The sequence below is a fragment of the Eurosta solidaginis genome, chromosome 3, assembly GCF_040869045.1.
Source record: "Eurosta solidaginis isolate ZX-2024a chromosome 3, ASM4086904v1, whole genome shotgun sequence".
In the NCBI taxonomy this organism is placed as follows: Eukaryota; Metazoa; Arthropoda; class Insecta; order Diptera; family Tephritidae; genus Eurosta; species Eurosta solidaginis.
This window is the reverse complement of record NC_090321.1, coordinates 285,195,585-285,219,211: the sequence shown is the minus strand read 5'-3', so window position 1 is coordinate 285,219,211 and position 23,627 is coordinate 285,195,585. Positions and strand designations below refer to the sequence as shown.

The window sequence follows — 23,627 nt, the reverse complement described above, 5'->3', positions numbered from 1 at the left end:
TTGCAAAGTCTGGACGACCGTGATGTCTTTGACGAAACCAACAAAACGAAACGACAAGATATATTTCCCCCAGGAGGCTTTGCATATACCCGCGGTAGGTATGCCTACCTAAGAGGCGACTAAAAAACCAAATTGATTCAAGGGGTTCTGTAGCGCAACCCTCTCAAGGGGTTGCTAGCGCAATATATAGCTTCTCAAACCCAATTGTCAACCTCACCTAGCCGTGGCGAATCCTGTTTCATTAGCAGCCGAGGCTGTGGCGAACCCGAACTCCTAATGAATCTAGGAAGTGGGAGGGCAATATGGCCTAGAAGATTTCATGTGTTCATACCAAGTCGTTCCCGAGATTGTCGCGTTAGTACCCTTATGTGTTACCTTGTTACCGGAACGTACCGGATCTGCGTCCGGCAAAGGACCATCAACATCGATAAAACTCCCCAAGGCCTTCGGGGAGTTCCCTTATCGCTACAACAACAAGAAGATATATTTAGATTTTGGCGATATCAGTACATACTTTGTGTAAATAGGCAGAGATCGGAAAATAAGGATGCCACAGGTTGTTGTACTAGAAGAAATCACCTATATTTCTTATGAAGACTACTGCTCAGTAATGTCAAAGGGAGCGTTGAGTTGTGCTGCAAAATAAGCTGCTATTTTTCTTATCTCTCCAGTTTTTTTCTTACTTTTATTGGCCATCCTGTGAAACGAAGCATCTACTGTCGACGACTAACCATGGATCATATGTCGACCTGTGGCTCTTCTCTAAATTTGGCAGGACAAAATTTATCCGCGAAACAAAAAAGCGACATCATTTTAGGGGTTTAGGGTTTCGAAACCAACTCCGAGAATTAATTTCTGCAGAGGAAATTGCCGCAAATTTGCCGTGAATTATCAGTGAACCATGTGAAGTTAGCGTGCCACCCTCAGAACAACACACATTGGAGACCAGTTAGGAAAATAATATTTACGGCAAATTCATCAGCAAGAATCGTTTTCCTAACTGACCTCTAAGGTGGTTTGCTAAGGGTGGCATGCCAACTTCACATGGTTCACTGAAAATTTACGGCTGTTTCCTCTGCAGGAATTATTTCTCGACGTGGTTTTCGAAAAGTGGCATGTAAAGTAAACTTCACACGAAGTTGGTGTGCCACTCTATATTTTCTATAATATGGTCGCGGCAAACTTTTTTGTTTCAAGGGATAATATACGGTAAATTTACTGCAATTTACCCGATATAGTTTATTTTTTCACGTAAAAGTTTTCTTGCCAACTTCAGTGAGTTACCCATGGTAGCTATCCTCGCTCCTGTAACGACCATTGGCCTCCCGTCATCACACCGCCACTTAAATGCAGTGATTTCGTTCAGTGTTGGCATGAAGAATTGGCCCTGGATTGATTGAGTGCTTTCGCAGCCTACGATGAACACACCTCAATTATCTTTAGTGATAAAGCTTAAATTCAAATGAAATAAAGCACACAATTTTTTTGGCGTGTTTTCAAATACAAATACACAGCAAAAAGCAGGCGAGCCGATAGGCACTTCCGTCACGTTGTTTGTAAGTTTATCGAGTGCTAAACGCATACGTCCCACTCTTCCACTCGTTCCCTAACACGACCGCGTGAAATTCTAACTGTATTATGTGTATATTTGTATATGTCCATACATATATGCGTGGGCATGTGATTTGTTCTTTGCTGCTCGCATTTCTTCAGCTCAGCTCCGGCTGCTGTGAGGCATTTAGCACCGTTCGTCACTCGCTTGCTCGGCTGCTCGGGTTTCTTTTTGTTTTTGTTTACCGCGCTCTCCTTTTCCTTTCCGTCCGTCATGGTTTCGTGTTGGGTAAAGACAAACTTTAGCACTGTTGATATAACATTCGAAAAACGTTACGCACGGTGACCGTTAGACGCAGTGACTTGCAGCGGATCGACGAATTTTGTTCAGCTCAGCTTAGCAGAAAAGTGAACCATTAGTTCTGTGTTCACTACAAAAACACTTTCACCATTCTACACATAGTTGAGGAACGGTGAAGAAGCGCGTTCGCGACTCTATTAATTCATTGAAGAACTTGTGTGACGAAAAAATACAATAATTAATTAAATTAAAAATAATATATATATATTTGTTTTTAATTATAAACGCAAACAAAGGTGGAAAAAACAGTACGACGGCATAAGTAAAGCGAAGGTGTGTAGACGCTATAAAAAATGTAATCAAAGAAAACATTTTTTAATTTTTTTTTTCGTATGTTAATCGCAAATATTAGCCCACTGATAAAAAATGGTGATGTTAGTGTTGTTGTTGGACTTTTATTCCTGTATTCTAGCGACGTCACTGAGACAGAGCGGCTAGGAAGCCAAAAATAAATGACGCTCTGAAGTTGCAGCGGAAAGTTATTTTTGGAAATTTTGTTTAAAAATACATTTTTTATTTTCGTTTTGCAGCAAAATAATAATAGAAATTAGCGGCACGCGTTAACTTAATTTAAGAACGGTACTTATAAATAATTTTGTGAGTTAAAAGCCTGAAAGTTGTAAACATCAATTGTTCTTGTAATAGTGAAACTTTGCACAAACGAGAAAAAATTTTCTAAACAAACACAAAATCAATCAAAAAAATGTGTGTGCATAAAAATAATGAATTACAATTAATTAACTAAATTAACAATTCATTAACCACACTATATAAATAAGGACTGAATTAGTACTACTAAACAAATATTCCGAAATTTCTTACTTATAATGGAAACGAAATATAATTAAATACCGAAAAATCTTAAAAAAAAAAATAAATTGAAATTTACATATGTTGAATAATAGCAGAAAATGTTTAATGCCGTTTCAAAACAGCCAACATCAAAAAAACAAATGTACCTAAACTTTTCTATGTCATTATATTTATGCAAATTTTTTAGGCTTATCTACATTAAATTCCGCTATTGTAAAACCATTGAGGATCCTCTGTTGTAATCGATTATTTCCCTCTCTTCCGTGGCGGTCGCCGTTCCGTGTCGGCATGAATAATGGAAATCCCGTCCCGCCAATTTGTAGGAAAAATTAAAAAGAAGCACGACGCAAATTGGAAGAGAAGCCCGGCCTAAATCTCCTCCACGGTAAACCGTGCCAAGTATTTTTAACCTCTTTTCATACAAAGTATACAATTCTTGGGAGCAATGGAAACGTGTTCGAAGCTTTTGTGCGTATTTTGTCCTAGAATCTATTATGACTAAAATTATTTTTCAGCGAAGCCTTTAAAAGTTTGTATTAAGAAGTATATTCTGATTTGCATTTTTTCTTCTGATATTTAAAATTTGAACTTTTTTTACTAAATTTAAAATTATTGGGCGTAATTTTTTTAATGAAATATAAATAAACAAAAATAAATATTTGTTTTTTAGTTTTAGTTTTATTTATTTCTTGGCCCAAGAATTTTTATTTTTGTTAAAAAAACATTGATTAACTCATTGATCAAAATTACAGCAAGTGAATATTTATTAATATTATTACTAAAGTACATAAAAAAACTTAAAATAATGATTGAATATAAATTTATTAATCTAAAAGTAACTACAAGGGCTGTGTGTTTATTCGATTAATGAAGTTATTTGAATAATCATTCTTCGGTTCATTAATTTATAAATCAAAATTCTGATTAATCAAATTCGAACATTATTACGGTGGTAATTTTGAAACTGGCTAATAAAAAATTAAATAAAATAACTATAATAATGTTGAGCTAATAACTGACAGCGAATAGATAAGGCCTAAAAAGTGTAATGATTATGTGATTAATCATAACGGCAATAACACAATTAAGTAATTTTTTGATTTATCAGAAAACTGACTACTTTGTAAAACGCAACCCTAATGATTACGGTACCAGATGTGCCAAGAGAGTTAGTAGAGAAACAATGCGTTCTCTGATTTAAGTTGGGGCATTTAAATTAACTCCGCTTATAAACGAAGAAAATCTAAAACAAGAGTGAATGTAACCCTTACCATAACAAGTTTTTATTGGATTATTGCAGGGTGGTCCACAAACTTGAACACAAAGTCACTTTTTTATTAAAAATAGCAGTTGCAATTTTTATTATTTACTACAGTTAAATTCTCCCTTTTTTAATTTCTATATTTTAGGAAAAACTTCTATGAATTTTGTCTCTAAAACTGTACACACCAACATCAAAAACGTTTTAGAAAAAATTGAAAAACAAAAGAAAACTTTAAGTAAATTTCGAAATTTTTATTTGCAGATCTCTTAATTTTATTGAGCATGAAGTTTTGTAGTTTTAGCCTCAATTAGGTCTTCCAAAATTCGCATTTTTTTATATTGTTTTAGAAGGAGATTTTTCTTCGTACAAAGTGGGACATTTTTTTTACTATTATTAGAAAACGCTCATAATATTAATTTAGAGAATCAGGAGAAGCTGCTGAATCTTAAATCCATACCCTCCGAAATTCAGTAGTTTTTTTTTTTTGTTTTACATTTTATATTATACCAGAAACGGTTCGTTTTCGACTTAGACCCAAGGTTAAGCATATTATATTGTTTGTAAAGAGACTTGGTCTTTTCATCTTTTTCTTAAGTTTTATACCGATAAGTCGATCAAAATTGCTCTTTTATTTTAAATTTTTGTCACCATCATATTCTCCTTTTCTATGTCTACACGATAGTTTGTAAAAAATACACGGATAAGACGTTTCACTTAAATAAAAGATTGATACAAAGACATTACATGTTTTTATGTCTAACTAACCTTTCGCGATTCTCTCGAAACTCTTCAAAAGAAAAATATTGCGATTTCTTAAGACATTCAGCGTTAAATTTCATTTTAGTTTTCGGACTCAGTTAGACAACTCACAACGTTTCTTATTCATCATATGTGCTGTGTTTTAATCAAATTTTATATTGGAAACCATGGAAACAACTTAAACCGTAAGGCTTTACAACGAATACGAGACTCTTGTGAATTGCACAATTATCAGAAAGCAATGTCCACAAGTTTTTTTATTTAATTTTTTACATTTATTATTCACTGAGTTGCTTATATTATAAATACGTCCATGAAAAAGATTAATCAAAATAACAAGTTTCAAAAACTTTACCTAAAAAATCGCCATAATAAAACTGGCATAACGATCGGATATTTTTCAACTACTTCTGACTTGGCGTAAAAGCATGTTTACATTTTTTATTTTACATAATATCTTTTATATAAATGTTTCCTGAATTTGATAACGCAGTGTTCCCAAAGTTCACAACAGCATTTTGCATTCTACGCTTAATTTTTTTTTGCATACATAATTTCCCAGTAAGCTTACGCATTAACCAGGGCCGATTTGTATGGACGAAAGTTAACCTATATCGCGCCATCGATTTTTCGATAGGATTTGGGCTCAGGAAAAAAAAGTTCCACTACGCATACCCAAAAAAATAATTTTCGAGCCTGCAAAAAAAATCCAATTTTTCGACCAAAGCACTCCCCAAAACCCAAAAAATATTTTTTTTTTTTTCAAAAAACTGTTATCGCCAACGTTTTTACAACGGTTTTTTGAAAAAAAAAAACTATTTTTTGGGTTTCGTGGAGTGTTTTGGTCGAAAAATTTACCCTTTCGCCATTTTTTTGCAGGCTCGAAAATTATTTTTTTGGGTATGCGTAGTGGAACTTATTTTCCGGAGCCCAAATCCTACCGAAAAATCGATGGCGCGATATAGGTTAATAAATCGACCCAGCCTATGACGTATACATTTTTCTTTTTCTCAATTTCACATCCAAGTCCCGGCCGCGTTGATAAGCAAATTTTTTTCTTTATCTACTATTGAGATGTAGGAAAGTGAGTGAAAAATATGTAGAATTTAAAAGAAGTCAACTTTTTTGCTTTCTTTTGCGCTTTGCTTTTGTTTGCTCTGCATTAAGTACGGCCATACTCAGCGTTGTTGTAAAATATCGCGCTGGGTATCTTTTGGTTTCTCATTATCAGTTGTTGATTATTGGCTTAAATGTTTTATATTTCACTTTCTTTCTTGGTTAATTTACATTCCTCGTTGTACACCTTTTGATTTCATAAAATAATAATTTAGTTTACTGTTTTTGAGATTAACAATCAAATTGCTACATCATTGATCATATTCAGTCTTGTCAGTGCATATTCAATTAAAATGTTTTTGCAGTTAAATTATATTTTTATTCTAAAACATGTTTTTAGTCTTAACTTCGAACCAATGTTTTGATAGAAAGCGATACTAAAGTTTGAGATGGACTGGTGAAATGTTTCGTAGATATAGAATAACAGATTAGTTAGGATATAAATAATTAGTTACAAATAATTTACTGGAATAAAACTTGCCATTGTCATTTGCAAAAATGTATCTGATAACTGTGGTCAAAGGCAAGGTCATATCTTTAGAGAACGATTACAAACAAACATTATAAAATATGTAGATTACTGTGCACAAAATATTGTAATCATAAAATCAAACCAAGAGTACGAGTACATGAGCAAAATAAACAAACGCGTACGTCTATACAATAAACCGGTCGTTATAAAACATATTTTGGAAGCTTTAAGTATAAAACCGCCATAGGTGGTGATATAGATCCATTTCGAGGGTGGCTAAACTCCAACTCATCAGTCAACTCTAGGCACCGCTGGGCAAACCATTCCTTTTCTTTCTTCTAATCCCTTTTACAAATTGTTTTTATTAAGAAAAAATATAACGATAATAGTAATGACAACGACTATTGTTAAGGCCTTGAGCTTGTTTCGAACCAATGATCATGCAAATCAAATAGGCGGACTAACAATTTGTAAAACTTTATATTATTTCAACGATTTAAAACCACCATTTTACTGAATGAGTTAAGTATTTTTATACAGTTTAGTTTAGGGTGAACTGACCGGTCAATAAGGACCTCACATAGACTGAATGTATTTATAGTGTTACCAAAATATGTTCGACGATCAAACGAAAAAATCTCCTATAGGTACGAGGACTTATGTTATAGAATAACTCCGTCCTCTTGGCAAATACTACAATTTTTTTTCTACCTAGCCTAATTGCTGCCTCAAAATGTGGCAACTTTGCCTCCCTCAGCAGCTGGAGCCTTGAACTCGCGAGCGCAGCACATGAACACATGCTCAACCATTTCTATCTGCAGCTCGCACTTCCTACATCTGACTGACGAGGCCTAACTTTTAAGCATGTGACGCCAGAAGACAGTCTCTATTTATTATGCCCATCGTGAGTTTTAACTTTTCCCTTTTTAGATATACATATAAGCAACTTTGTGAGTCTTACTTCGTATTATTTGCGCATGTTCTTAAAAATGTTGCAGCCTCGCACTTTGTACACCACACGTCTTTGATGCTTGATGCATCATATGCAACTCCTGTCTCCTTTTGATTTCTCCCAAACGAATTGAGACGTCTATCGTCGATTCATCGAGTATTGCACCCTCCTTTGCCGACTCATCGGCCTTTTTGGTAGCTTCTATCCCTTTATGACCGGGAACGCGGTATAGAGTTATTGTCCCGCGAATTCACTCTTGCATTCCAGACACTTCTTGATGAAGCACTGTCTGAGATTATTGCCTTGGTCGCCGCCTGACCATACATTTGTATGAATTTTCACGTCACTACAGCTTAAACACGCTTCCTCCAAAATTTCTACTGCTTTTTTTACGACTGCAATTTCCGCCTGAAAGAAAGATACTGCAGTGATCTGGAAGCCTGTAGGTTCTACCTTTTTCTGGATCGAAACAGTAAACAGCAACTATCCCACAATTGCATGGTTGTTTTGAATTTTTCCATTTTTGTTTGGAATTTTTGTGAAAATTCGTACGATTTATACCAACCACGAAATGATACACGTCAGAAATTCTTTGAAAAATGTCCCATTTCAGATTTTGTTTGAAGAACGTGCGACCTCAGAATTTATATACAACAAAGCTTTGTTTGTTTAACGAACGGTCTATTGTTCATATATGTACATATATACATATATACTTATGTACGTATATGCATCTGTCATTAACTTATCGATACGAGCAGAGAAGAAATAAGACTGAAAGTAAAAGTAAGTACTGAAACAAAAAAATGAGAGTTTAGATGAATACTGAGCAAAAATTGTATATACATACATACACACAACATATACTAATTATTATGACATGCATTGTGTTAAAGTCTAAAAACAACAACAAACGAGCCAAATTAACTAGCTATTAGCATACTAGCTTTTGTCGGTTCCCCTCCAATCATCTCTTTCTCCATTCACATTATTAAATACAAATTTGCTATTATGCGTTTTTCCTGAAGAGTAGTGATTCCCTCTTAAACGCAGGTGGACTTCGCCTTTTCTATACGAAACTCTGTAAAAACTCTTAGCTAAAAGGACCGAGAAGAGCCATACATTATGCATGCGCAAAATGATATTATTGAATAATATATACCATAATAGCAACAAAACAAATGATAGCAAATATCAGAATTATAACAACATATGTACTGACGTCATAATTAAACCAACAAAAACCTTAACAGCGAATGTTTCTCCGGCTTCTTGTCATTGCGATTTCATACATTTATACCCAGCTCAATAGAAATGCGTGGAAATATACCTAACATTCATATGTATGTATATGCATTAATGTGTATTAGGGCGGGTCGATTTAAAAATCGCTCATTGCTCTGTGAAAATCGTATTCTAGGGATCAAAATAAGAAACTTTGCCGAAGGAACCATACCTCTAAAACGAATTCTGATGCCCCCCCCCCCCCCTTTGGGTCGAACTTTTGGGTAGGGGCAATTTCAATTCTACCTGCTGTGTCTTGTGGTGGCTTAAAAAAACAACACAAGCAATTTTACCATCTGCAACTGCGCCACAGTGATACCTTCATTTTTTAAAACGGTTGAATAAAAAACCCACACAACTATGTTTACTGCATGCAAATGCATCACAGTGATGCCTTGGTTTTAAAAGGGGGTTGTAAAAATGCTAATTTCTAATAATTTTTTTTAATTTCTTTTCTATTACTAAGTTAAATTCATTTTTTCATTTACATATGTTCTGACTAAATAAATTTCTAAAGAGAAAAATAAACTCCAAAAAGAAAAAACATAGGCATTTCAAAGTGGGATTTTTCAAAATTTGCCCTTACGACCCAAAGGGGGGGGGGGGGCATCAGAATTCGTTTTAGAGGTATGGTTCCTTCGGCAAAGTTTCTTATTTTGATCCCTAGAATATGATTTTCACAGAGCAATGGGCGATTTTTTTGCCTCCCCACAAATCGACCCGGCCTAATGTGTATGTATGTGTATGTACAAACAATATTTTAGGCGCGAATTGCGATAAGTCAAATCAAAGATTTTAAACGCAAAAATAGACTAACACAGGGACCGCCGATAATTTGTATTTTCCTATTTTTAATGGAAAAAATCAAAAACATGAATAGTTGGTGTTAGAGTTGCTTATAAGCCGGATGGTTTACGATTCTTTATACAAATTTTGGTAGGCGTCTTACAAGGTAGGAAACTTATTAGATATATGCTAAATAAGAGGCATTTAAGTGCTTAAACGAATAAAATTTCGATGCTATATACATACAGTGACGGACAAAAGGATACATACACCCCCTACCGAAAACATTAAGCTGGGACTCATCAGTAACCAAACTTTTTGTCAAAAATCCATCTCCTTTTCCCTGTGTGCCTTCGCGAACTCCAAGTGTTCGGCTGTTAAAGCCGTTCTTGTGCAGTGGTCTTTGGACTGTTTGTTGTGCACAATTACCTGATGAGTTTGCTACATCTTCTTCGGCTCATTTTGGAGCAAAATATTTTGGGTTTTGGTCTACTTCTATCAAAGTTGATGTTTGGTCGAGATAGTTTGCCCGGACGGCCACTTCGTTTTTTACAATGGTTCCGACTCAAGTTAACAATTTTAGCAATTTCACCTAATGATTTATTTTCTTTTCTGTGCTGTACAACCAAATTTTTTACGTCAACCGGTTGATGTTTAAGTGATCAAGCCGCAACTAAACTCAATATTAGCAGAGCAGCACACAGTACTTATGACTCAGTACAACCCAGCACTTTAGTATGCAATCAAGGTAACTGGTGCTGTATGTACACTTTTGTCAAGGCTAATATTGTGTTTTTTTCGCCATAACTTAGTTGCTTTATGTTCAAGAACGGATTTGTTTTAGGTAGAAGGATTAGAAAAACCGTAAAAACGAAATTGCATGTACAGATTTTTTCGCAATGTTGTCGTCTTTTCTGAGCAAGGAAAGTAGTGGAGGTATGTAGACTTTTGTCTGTCACTGTATTTTTGCGTCTGTTCAAAAATTGTGGTAGAGACTTTAAGAGATCAGGTTTGTTGCTTTTTTTGCTTATCGATCCTCTGACGGTTATGTTGTATCAACATCATACTAATACCCTGTGAGCACAACAATAGAACTGCCGTACACTAAAATCTTGGAAATCGTGACGAAATGTTTTGAACGAGAAAATATGGAAAGTGTTTGTCAACAAATAATTAAATTCCATTGAACCGTTTGAGTTCACTTTGAACTCAGGCACGCGCTCACAGCCTGTTTGCCGAAGGTTTGCCAAAGTTCATTTATCTGTGAACTTTTATAAACCGAATAATTAGATGGCACATCGGGTTATCGTAACAAACCAAAAAAAAATACTTATGCAATCACAAAGATATACTTAGCTACACATAAAGTGACAATTCTCATCAAATTACTCAATTTAATTTTTTTTGTTTTCGATAATTTAAGAGAAACTTCCGTGAATTTGGTAACTGAAACAAACTATGTAAACCAATGTCAAAAATGTTTTCGCGAGAGTTGTAATAAAATTTCAAACTTTTTACTTTTCTGAACTTTTTTGAGTAAGCAAATTTTTAGTCTAATTTTTAGGTTTCTCAAAATTCGTATTATATTAGAATTTTTTTCTAAGGGTGTTTAATATTTTCTTCCATACGAAGAGCGCATTGCTTTATTTCTTATATTGAATTTTTTAGAAAATATTTTTGAATTGGGTTTCAGTTACAAAATTCACGGAAGTATTTTCTTAAATTATCGAAAAAAAAAAATTTAATTAACGTAATTGGATAACAATTACCATTGCTACTTTCGTGCTCGCTGTTGTATATTATTTTTTTTTGGTTTTATCGTTTATTTTTTTCTATTACTAAGATCACTCCTCGCAAAGCACAAATTTCGTAAAATACCCGTATCACTGCAGGGAAAAGCTATAGTTCTGGACTGGTGCACCCTTAGCTCATAGAGATCACCCACTAGTTCGTCATAAATTTTGCGAAATTAACATAGTGATATTCTAGAGAGTGAAAATTGCTCTCCGCTGTATTGCTCTTGCTGGGTTTCGTAATATTTCAGAACTACACAGTTTCGACATAATTCGGTTGTCGGTTTAGAAACAAAATAAAATTTTGAAATTTAGTTTTAGTTTGACCTTATTTCGTTTTTCGAAATTTCTGAGCTTTTCAAAACAGGGACTGAATTACCATAAGTTCTATGAAACATCTTATATGAGAAATAATTTCAAGATTATTTATATATCGACGGCTAAGTGGAATATGATTCTATGTCACCTAATAAAGTACCATTTATTTCAAATCAATCATATATTTTGAACTTTTTTTAAACTCAGTTTAGTAAGTGTAGCGCAACCCTTTCAGGTTGCCAGCGCAATATATAGTTTCTCCAAACCCAACTGTCAACCTCACCTATCCATGGCGAATCCTGTTTCACAAACAGACGAGGCTTTGACGACCCCAGCTTTTCATGGAACTTGAGGGTGGGGAGGGATGGACGGCCTGAAGGTTTAATGTGGCCATATAAATCGCTCCCGAGATGGTCGGCTAGCACCTTAATGGTGCTGTGTTAACGGAGCGTACCGGATATGGAAAGGACCATCACATCGATAACACTCCCCAAAGCCTTCGGGGAGAAACCTTATCGCTACAACAACAACAACAGGAGATGGTAAGTTGCGATAGTAACCTCACGTCCTTATAACCACCAGAGGGCGATAATAGCAACTCAGTTCACTCACCGCGAACAAACAAACAAACCTTTCTTCTATTCTCTGGTCATTTGTGACAGCTAAACTCCTCATTTGACAGTGAGACGGTTATAGTAATGGAGGAGTGATAAGATTCTTTACTTAAGAGTTCAATATGAATTTAAGTAACTGTAAGATGAAAAACACACACATAAATCTTGTGAGACTCGCACAAAATCTACATTTAACGAGTAAACTTAGACTTTTAAGTTTGTCGAAAGTTCTATCGCTTTGTTTCCTTTGGTTTACGTAATATTTCCTTAACATATTTAATAGCTGCCCTCTTTATACAGTTAGCATCCGGAAGTCTTGTTTGACAAGACGGAAGCATACGGTTTCCTGCTGGGAGTTCATTATCCGTCAAAGATTTCAACGAATCGTAAAGTTGTGCTTGCTTATCTAAAATATTTTTTTCATCGACATTGGCCCATAAGAACTCTGAGTTAGTAAAGTATTCCGTTATAGATATTTGAGAAAAATAACCAATTTTTCACAGCGCCGGTTGCTAAAATAATTCAGCCAAATTTGTACTACATAGTTTTGATGTGTAAACATTTTCGCTGACGGAATGGGAGAATATAGAATGTGTGTACTTAGTGTAGGCGCGGGATTGTAATGTTGTAAGGGGGAATACAGTAGTCACTACACTGTAGTGTCGTGACAAAGAAAGGAAAGAAAAGAAAAGAAAAGACAGAAAAGTAAAGGAACCAAAAGGAGAAGAGAGGAAAGGAAGAGAAAGGAACGGAAATATTAAAAGTCAAAACCGAAGGCTGAACCGAAATTGGACGGCGTGTAATAAATTTTTATATAACTTCGATGTACCGTTTGTTATCGACGAATTATCGATTTTTCATCGAAGTCTTATAAATTTGCTTTCAACAACAAAGACCAACAATGATTCTTTGATTTTTTTATTGACCCCAGCGGTTAGGGGATTAGAATATACCCGCGGCAGGTATGCCTCTCGTAAGAGGCGACTAAAATACCAATTTGATTCGATGGGTTGTGTAGCGCAACCCTTTCAAGGGGTTGTCAGCGCAATATATAGCTTCTCCCAATTCACCCAATTGTCAACCTCACCTACCCGTGACGAATTCTGTTTCTTTGACAGCCGAGGCTCTGGCGACCACAAGTTCCTTATTTATCTATCCAAATCGCAGGGCTAGTACCTTAATGGTGCTTGTTGCCAGAACGTACCGGATCTGCATCCCGAAAAGGACAATCAACATCGATAACACTCCCCAAGGCCTTCGGGGAGTATCCTTATCGCTACAACAACAAAAATGAGTCTTTGATTTTTTTTATTGATGCTTTATCGGCTTGTTATCATGAAGCTATCGAAAAGATATTAACTTCATATTTAAAAATGAGCTTAATTAATAATTGACCAACTGGCGATGACAACGTGATGGTTTTCGAAATAGTACCATCGTCATATGCCAGTAAATGTTTCATTCTTTTCAGCTTCTGTTAATAAACAAAAATAATAATTGAATATTCAATTAATATAAATTGGTTAAGCTCATGAATTCTTAAATATTAAGTTAAAATTTAACACACCATTAAACATACATACAAAGATATAACTTTTATCGAAAAGTCATCGATATGTTATTGAGAAGTTATCGATTTGTTATTAAAAATCTATCGATAAGATATCTAAAAGCTATCGAGTTTTAGCGGTGTATTACCAATTTTTTATCGGCGTGTTGGCGATTTGTTATCGATCACTCATCAGATTGTTATGAAAAAGATATCTATAAAACTTCACTATAAATAACAAGCCGATATCAAACCATCATACCTCGACTACAATATTTGGATGCAAAATAAAACAATAACTTGTAGGTATTAGTTGGTGCCGATAGGAAGCCGACGAAGCTCTTCTTGAAAAGCTCAAAATCATATGTTTCTGGTAAAGTTGCCACTGTTTTGGTTTAATATAATTTTCTCGAAAACTGAAAAGCATACGTTTTCTAGACATTTGTATGTTTACACTTTGATTTCCCCAAGTACTTGGTAAACAATGCGTTTTTTTCTAGGTTTATGGGATGCGAAGTCATGTGTTTACAATTATCGGTTTTACAGTCCAACGCGCTGAAAGCTTCCAGCAAGTTTTTGTTTTTCTTCAACAAATCCCCCCCTCATTAAACCTTATAAGTGCCTTATAAATGCATAAATGAACTGTCAAATTTTGTATGAAAAATCATTTATACAACTTGTATAAATTTACGCGTACATTTCATCGTGTAAACGCGCTAAACTCAAAGGAATGTAACCTTCCAGACATTACATTAGGCATTTGCATCAGAAATCTCCAACATCAGCAAGCCATTTACAAGAATATCTTCATAGAGACGTTTTAGTGTTGATTTTTCATAGAGCTTACGATTTCTTCTCGAACACAAGCGAGATTTTTGAGACCCGAGAAATCTAAAACTCGACATCTCGCGAGATTCTCGTGTCTCGAAGTACTCGTAAATCTCGCGAGCTTCTCGACTTTCAATTCAGTCGCTGCATTGGCAGTATTCTATACATTTCGGTTTTGTGGACATTTTCGCTTGTGCTCCAGAAGAAATCGTAAGCTCTATATAAAACAACCAATGAACCGATTAAACTGAATATCGAGAAGCTCGCAAGCCTTACGAGTATTTCGAGAATCTCACGGGAAATCTCTTCTCGAACAAGTTCAAGAAATCGTAAGCTTTAATTTTTCACCTGATCTGTTATTTTTTTAGTTTTTATAATAATCACAATTCTTCTTGACAATAATACAGCTGATCGACAATTAAGTATATCAAGAACATTATTAGGTGCGTTTATATAACAGTGTGTGTAAACGGATATAATTTTACACCTTATAAAATTATATGCTTTAATGAGTCCCCCTACTAATACAAAGCTCTTTCTTCCCAATCCAGATTATCAATTTGTTTTTGTTTTTTTTTAATCATAATCATGCATTAAGTCACGACGCATTATCATGAACTCGTCCGCAATATCCATAAGTTAAGCAGAAATTCTTACTCAGCTGTGTTTGCGCATCACGAAAAAAAAGCTGCATTCGCATTTACATTAACATTAATTAATTGCAAATTTATGATTTTAAGAGCACAAAAATACAAATTTCTCCTGACGTAAACCCAAAACGGCAAGCCATAATATTTATCAACTTTGACTTTGACACTGACTAAACTGGTTATTTGCTTCTTCTTCTTCTTTTTGGAGGGCATTATCTCTTGTGCTTTTGTGTGTTTGCGGGGCGGCGGCTTTAGCGAGAGGGAAGTGCAGATGACATTTGCAACAATTGCTGTGCATTTGAAGAAAAATGTGATTTTGGGAGCAGTTAAATAATACGAGCAACAACAATAACAACAACATCTGATAATAATTATAAGCATAACACTTTTAATGGTGGCCGGTTAGGGCCGGTTTTTTTTATATTGGCGGCAGCTGCATTAAATATTTGGCAACAAAGTTCATTCATCTGGAGGAATGAGGAAAACGATAAAATGCAAACAAATTGTTGCATTTAACCAATTGCAGTGATATTTTTACATTTTTATTTTTTCAACATATGGAATATGCAAATATTTACCGTCCCTGTGTTGCTAAATCTTTAAGCAGTTTACTTACTAATTTGCCAATATAAATAATTACACACATACATACATATGTACGTACATATAATTTAAATATTATTTCACTTATAAGACTTATTGTAATACGTATTTCTTTCATTTATAAATTAAAATTTTATTTTGTTTAACTTAATTCCTTATTTTCATTTATTTTCAGGTGATTCAGCTAAAAAATATCAACCAAACATTTCATAAACTACTTAAAAAATCAATGAAACATACACACACATATGTACATAGCAAGGCGCGCCTGTTTTAATGTCATCGTATGAAAGCATCGCGGAGTGCAGGGTCAGAGAATTGACGCCAAACATATTTTGCCAAACAGCGGTAAGTACCCTACTTTGACCTCACCTTTAGAAAATAAAACAAAATCTGCAAAACGTTTACGTGGCTTCTATTTAGAAGAAATTTTCATGATAATTTAGTCGTGAGGATGCCGGCCTATAAATTTTAATTAACAACGACAGCAACAGTGTTTCGATACATACGCAGGGTGTTAGGTTATTTTTCAATTAATTTATATTTTCACGTAATGTCCCTTAAACTTTTAGTTTAAGGCTTAAAATAAAATTTTGGATCCACTTAAGTTCTATTCATTCTCTATGTAAAATTACATTATGCAACAGTAAATTGTATTTTGATGTTCTTTGTTCTAAGATTTTGCCTAAGTACACGCCTAGTAAAATTTTCTTGCAAATATTTTTCTAGAGCTTGTTAACGGCGGTGGCGAGCTTCAATATATTTGTACTGTACAAAAAAGGCAGAAAAGAATCATTTTCATGAGAGAATTAAAATGTTAAAATGCATCGAAAGTTTAACGGCATGTTTTTCATGGCCTCAGAACACAGTCAGAGAATTCACCATGTGGTCAATAAAGGTAATAATGTCAAAGTTAATTATCTCATTGTGAATCACCTACCCCAGATCCGAAAGAATTTTTTCTCTCTCTTTTTACAAGTGGCGCTTTCCGTTGCCATTGGCCACAGCAATCGGGTGCCCGTGCACTAAAATATGTCTTCTTTGAAACCCGCGCCCGTCCATATGCTTCGCTGTTCATAACCCCCTCGGATCTTGCCACATCCTTAATTCTTCATTTCTGCATTCACGGCTAACCGCTTTAGTGCGCTCTTGATCTATCTGTCTTTTTCTATTCTTTTCTGCTTCCCTTTCTTTCTTCCATCATCGATTGCGCATAGAGTGCATTTTTCAGGTCTTAAGCCATTTACCTGAGTGAAGGTCCCCCTGTTTGTTTTAGAAACCTTTCAAACAGGGTTTCAGCTGTACTGAGCACGCATAGCGGCCGATACGCCGACGATTAGTTTGAGTTCTCTTAGCCGTGCCACACAACTCTCGCTTGCTATGGCATACACATGCAAAGCTATGATCTTCTTTTTAATTTTAAAATATGTGACAGCTTAGTTTTTTTAAAATCTATGAAAACAAATATTACTTGGCCTGACAAAGCTGCAAGGGATATGCCCTCAGTAATATTTTAAAAAGCTTTTAGAAGATTTGTTACTCATACTGCCATCATCATGGTATAAAGGACAGTCTGTCATTCTAATAATCCAAAGCGATTCAATAAAACCAGCAAAATTATTTATGCCATACAATGATGATCAGCAAAAAGTCAAATGGTTCAGTAGATGCCAAAAGAAGAAATAGGAGAAACCCGGCCTAAAACTAGTAATGGTGTATTCGTGCAAAATTATAAACTAATTTATAATGGCTATGTGTTTAAAGATGCTTGAGTAGTAGATTATCTATTCGGTATTTGCTTTTTTTTATCATTGATTGATTTCATTAATTTAAGTGCGTTTAATTATCTCCGCATTTCAAAGTTTTCTTCATGTCGTCATATTTTTTCTTTCATTAAGACGCACGTCTTTGTTGACATATTTAAATTGCGTGCAATTATTTTATTTCATCCCATTGGAAGGCTAATTAAATTTGCTAAAATTGCATCAAAAGCTCGAACACGGAGTTTATAACAAAAAAAAAAAAAAAACATTTGGCAATTAGCCGAAATTTGTGATGACGTTTGTGGAACGAGTGAATTGGTTTGTGGTTTATAGTTATATTGTTTGTTGTTGTTATATGCCATAATTGAAGCACTGAAAGTACTGCTTAACAATATACCAATTAAATTTGTCTATGCATCAAGCAAGAAGACACACTCAAGCATACTCACACATGCACACAATTACAATTGCATTGGAAATCAAAATGTTACTCATACGCCATGTCGGCCAACAATTGCGTTTTACATACTGTTGATGATGGCGGTTTAAGTGTTTTTGTACTTGCCCGCTTGGCCGCAATTTATGTGACATGTACACACTTGCACACATACACAGTCGTAGAAACACATATACATACATCAAATGACAGCTGCCTCACCTAAATTATCAGGCGTTCCTTCCCAAATATCTTCAAAGCAGAAGACCACTTTCTGCATTTTTATTCATTTCATGACTTGTGGTAGCTCTTTTACATACACTTCGTGCAAAGATATAGCAGCAAAATTGCTTTGCAAAGTTTTTTTATTTTCGCTAATTAAAAAAACTGCAATGTGTAGACTAACGAAAACTATGTAAAGCAATTTCTTAAGCGTTTACGAAAAAATTGCAAACTCCAAGAAATTTTTAAAATCCTCATGAAAATTTAAAAATTTATGTTTCTGTAAAAACTGTTTCACACCTCTCGGTAAAAAATAGTCAAACATTAATTTCGTACTTCATCATACCAAAATTAATCGAATTAAAATAAAAAACTGCACCCAAAAAACGGCATTCAAAAACCAAAAAGTTGCTTAAAACTTTGAACAAAAATTTAGAAAATTGTTTGAAGCTCGAATTTCAAATTTTTTTCGAAAATATTTTTGAAATTGGTTTACATAGTTCTCGTTATACAATTCATTGAAGTTTTTGTTTAAATCAACAAAAACCAAAAAAGAAGCAAACAACTGATAAAATTTGCAAATCATTGTTGCTGCTATTTTTTTACTCTCACGTGTATATAATACAAATGTATCTTCATAACCTGGTAGCCGGTTTACAATTGTTGTTTCATAAATACTCATTGTATATTGTGGTGACGTGACAGGAAATGTGCTCAAGTGGCCATCGGATTGTGCCACCACACAAAACTGAGAGAGTAATTAGAAACCATAAGAACACGTACGCCTTCGCCGTCTTTCTTGAGTTTGTTTCTTAACCTATTCACTTAAATTTTGAATGACCGCAATTGCAATGTTACCACAACTGTTCTAGTGTATCTTTTGAATGTTGCCAGAAAAAAAAGAAAAACTACAAGTGAACCATGAGTGCATTCTTTTTTGTTATAGAAATACCTAATCACCGCATGTGTCAAAAACCAAGTCAAGTTGTGACCCCAGGTAATCGTAACGTGTACAAACCTACACAAACACATATATTTATCATTTAGTTACTTCTCTTTTCTTTGCTTCATGTACTGGAAATGTGTACTAGGCGTTAATGAATCAGGTCATACAATATCATTCGTTTGGTTTTAACAAGCTTGCGATTTGAGTCGAGGATCTTAAAATCAGAGCTATTAATCTGGTCTTAATTCATTAAACAAAAACTCATGTTTTTGGAGAGAATTTCCTTTGTTATTTGCGCATAAATTTATGGCTCCCAAACAATTCAATATCATCACATCCGTATCATCTTATTGTTGTTGTTATAGCAGTGATTCGCCCATCCAATAGGTGTGACCACTTACAAATTGTCATCAATATCCTCAAACGATTATTTCAATAGACCAGAGAGAGAGAAGGTGTAAGAGTCGTTTGTTCCAAATTACAATTGAAAAGATGTTTGTGTCATGTGGGGACACGTTGCAGGCAGGACACACATTACGATGTCGGGGTTGATTGTGGATACGTAATTTGTTACAGTATCCAGATTGAAGTTATTGACAAGCGTCTCCCTAGGGAGATTGCTTCCTTCTTTTGCGAGTTCAGGATATTTAGCTTTAAGAACGGGGTTCGTAGGCAATTCCTGTCATACATGTCGGATGCCATTTTGTAGATGCCACTGAGGACCTTTTTGCGTTCTTCTACATACGCTGGAGTTCTCATCTTGATGACTTCTTAAGTCCCTGGGAGGTGGGGTCTCTTTAATCAGATGCCTGTTGGGATGCCCAGGTTTCTTGCTGTTCAACAGAAACTGTTTTTCAGAATGTCATTTCTCTCCCTAATGAAGAGCACCCTCGCCTCACTGTATAGGCGGTGTTCTGGAGACAGTGGTTCTGAGAGCGGTATTTTGACAGGCCAGTGCGTAACCATTAGCGACTCTATCGGGATCGCGTAGCATTTAAGCGGGCGGCCAATTGCTTTGCATGTAGCTTTAGGAGGAGCTTTATCTTTACCCCAAGTGCTGGCGGAAAGAGATTTGAGGATTGTATTACGGCTCTCGATTTTGGGTACGATTGCGGATACATGCTCACTAAAATGTAAATCCTGATCGAACGTAACACTCAGTATTTTTGGGCCAAGGGCTACCATTACAGTGAAACCCCCATTTCCCAGCAGATCCTTGCAGCGGGACTGTACCTGATCCCGGGTTAGAGAAATGGTTTTGCTGTGTGTGGCGGAAATGAAGGAAGGATGCTTGCATCGCACGGGGTGTTCTGGGCTAGATCCCAAAATTCGTCAACCCCGTAATTTTTACAAAACTTTGTGGCACCTTGCTGTTCACACCTAGGGGCGTGTCGTAATCTGCGCCGCGCACTCAACTACACCGAGTACTCCGGTGCTTACCCAAGGAGTTCCAGTTCCAGGTCCACAACAGCACTTGCGACTTAGCCTCCCTTACGCCAACCGCAGTCACTCGTCAGTTTCCCCCAGTGTGACGACGTCTTCCCCGTTCCACTTCAGAATACTGCAGTTAAACAGCAATGGTGTAAGTAGAATGTTAGAATTGGTCTGTTAGTTTTTGCGTCCGCATCATCTTCCTTGATTAAAGTGGCAACCGATTTCGTAACACAATAAACAGATTAACATTCTACTTAGTTCACATTAATTCATAAGTATGTTTTTGATGTTGTCTGGACGTACAGTATTCCAAGCACCATTCCATAAGTTTGTTGGTAGGTTTGAAGGAATTAGTTTCGTATTTATAATTTCTTGTTATATGCAAATTTGAAGGGCTATACTTGGAATACCAAAATTAGGTTTTATAATCGTGTTGAGTATGTTGTCGCCCTATTCCTCATTGTTCTTTATACCCTTGCGATCTACCCCCCTATATTTTTTCTTTTCATCGACTCCCTCTCCATTTCCTCTCAGCTTCTTCTTAATTTAGCTTTCCTTCAAACATTCAGTTCCCTTTCTCTTAGTCTTTCTCTCAGCTTCGCCTTCTCTCGCCCCGCCCTTTCTTTTTACCTTACTCCCTTCAATACCTCTTTCACTTCATAGTCCTTTTCTTTCCAACATCCATTATATTCCGTCTTCTCCTCGCTACTCTTTGTTTTCCGCAATACCTTCGCTATTTTCCTCTTAATATTATATGCCTTCTCCTCTTCCTTCTCCTTTTCAGGTCTCTCTCTCCCTCTTTCTCTTCGTCTGCTTCTAGCTCTCCGTTTTCCCCTGCCCTCCTCTCTGTTTCTGACTTCCCATTATACCTTTCCCTATTAGCTCTCTTGTTCCTTTTTCTATTCTCTTCCTTTCCTTCTGCCTTTTAATCAACCTTTCCTTCCCCTACTCATATGCGCCTTCTTCTCCCCTTCCTTGCTACCTCATTTCTCTCCTGTCCTACTCAACCGCCTTTTATATTAGTAGTTATCCAATACCAAATATTCAACCGACTTTACTCAAATCGCATACTAAGTATTTTTACATAAAGTTGAATGAATTCTCCAAGTCTGTCCATATACTGTCCCTGTATTTTAAAATATTTTATCGTTCTTCCTCCCTATTTTCCCATAATTTTGCCTCTCCTCCCCAACTTTTCCAACCAATCATTTTTGGTTAACAAAAGCGTTGACTACCCCCTTAAAATAGGTAAGCAGATGGCTATTTTTAAAAAACTAAGGGGCGTGACGCCGCCCTATATTCAGAACAAGATACTAATACATCCATTGGACGTACAATTCCAAAAAATCTTTAACCTAAGCGTAAAAGACTCGAAACGCTCAAACATTTTCAAAAACATTCGGAAATTCAAGAAAATTTCGAAGTTTTATTTGGAGTTCTCTAAATTTTTTTGAGTATGCAGTTTTGTAGCTTAATCAATTTTAGTCCCAGAAAGTACAAGTTGTAGGCCTAACAAAATTCGTACTGAGGATGTTAATTTGGACAAAGTGGTGCTGTCGGCAGCGCTTCCCCACAAGAGATTTCATGCCACTCAGCTATGCCGCAAGGCAAACTTCACGCACGCCTCACATAAATTTCATAAGCATGCGTGAATTTACTTATTTCAATTTATTTGCAAGAATAACAGTTGCAGATATAATTTTAACTTATTTTTATTTCTTATTCAAATTCAAGTTTAGTTTTGTTTGATTAATTTATTTTTGTATGTTATTGAATGTAAATAAATCAGATTGTCAATGAGTTTGGCGCATGAAATAGCGAGTAATTGCTAATGCGATAATCATTCTTCTGATTTTACAATGAATAATTATGAAATATTAGTTTAGCAATAGCAAGTTTTAGGCCCAACTTTTGCTACAATTCGGGGGGTGCATTTAATGAATGATGGAACTTACATCGCATCTGCACATTGGCTTTTTTGCTGAAAAGCTTTCCATAATAGCAATGTGATCATGAGACGATTCGTCAAAGCAACTGCCATAGTATTTTGGAAAATTTGAATATGAACTTAATGCTTTCTCTTTCGATTACAAACTTGGTGTTTGCGCTCTTTACAAGTTTCGAACTAACACAGTGCCAAAAGGACTTCGAATGTTTTCCTCGTATGTAGCGGCAGCCAGACAGCAAATTAATTAGAAAAAGTGCTGAACAATTAAGTCAATGTTTTTTTTTTTTTTTTCAAATCGTGGCCTTTCCCGAATTCAATACCTACTGATCTATATACTTCATTAAATATTAGTTCCACTAATCACCCAGACAAGGCTTGGTAGAAGCTAAATATTCGAACGGCGCATATGGGGAAGTCAATAATTTTTTGGCCCTTCCTGAATATTTTGATTTTTAAAGTCGATCGCTGTTTCGCCTACTCATTAAAAGCTGCTAACTCCACTTTTCAGTCAAAAATACTTTGTAATACAAATGGAAATGGGGATTTCTGGACGTGATGGTGAAAATAAGGAAGTCCAGATTTTTGAAAACTATAAATAGTTAACTGTATTTAATTAGCGAGACATGCTAATAATGCTTTATGCAATTGTTTTTGTTATTGATATTAGAGAAAAATTGCAAAATTTACAAACGGCGATGGTTACTAGGACATGTTTCTGAATTAAACTTCTTCATCAGCTAGCTTCTCGGGAGCTGAGTATTGAACTCGAAATCTCCAACATTCATAATTTATACTAGTGTAAAGGCAGATAGATGCCTTTAACCACTCAGCCATATGAAGGCCCCCCTGATCGCTTTGTAATTGGTCTCTAAGTGTTGCATTTTTTGTTGCTATTTCTTTTATTCAGTAGTAAAAACGATCGCATTTTGCAAACTTTAAAATTTTTCTCTAATATCAATATAAATAATTAAAGCTGTCAAATTCAAAAGGAAATTTGAACAGTCAAGAACAGTGAAAAGAGTTAGCACTTTTAAGAAACTCTAAATTTCCTTTAGAGCTCCAAGGTTGTTTTTACATTGGGTTGCCTGCTAAACGAGCTATAGCTGCTTAAAATATGATTATCATATCTAATGCCCTTAATGGTGCTTGTTACCGGAACGTACCG

General features: G+C 35.4%; 1 protein-coding gene across 3 annotated transcripts in view; it reads left to right on the top strand.

Annotated features, from left to right (window-relative positions):
- The window catches only part of Mef2 (myocyte enhancer factor 2), a 253,687-nt gene that overhangs the window by 190,067 nt on the left and 39,993 nt on the right, over positions 1-23,627 (top strand). For all 3 annotated transcript variants that reach the window (XM_067776891.1, XM_067776889.1, XM_067776888.1), the window contains exon 5: positions 15,889-16,061. The gene's annotated coding sequence lies outside the window, so the exon portion shown is untranslated. The remainder of the gene's footprint in view (positions 1-15,888; positions 16,062-23,627) is intronic.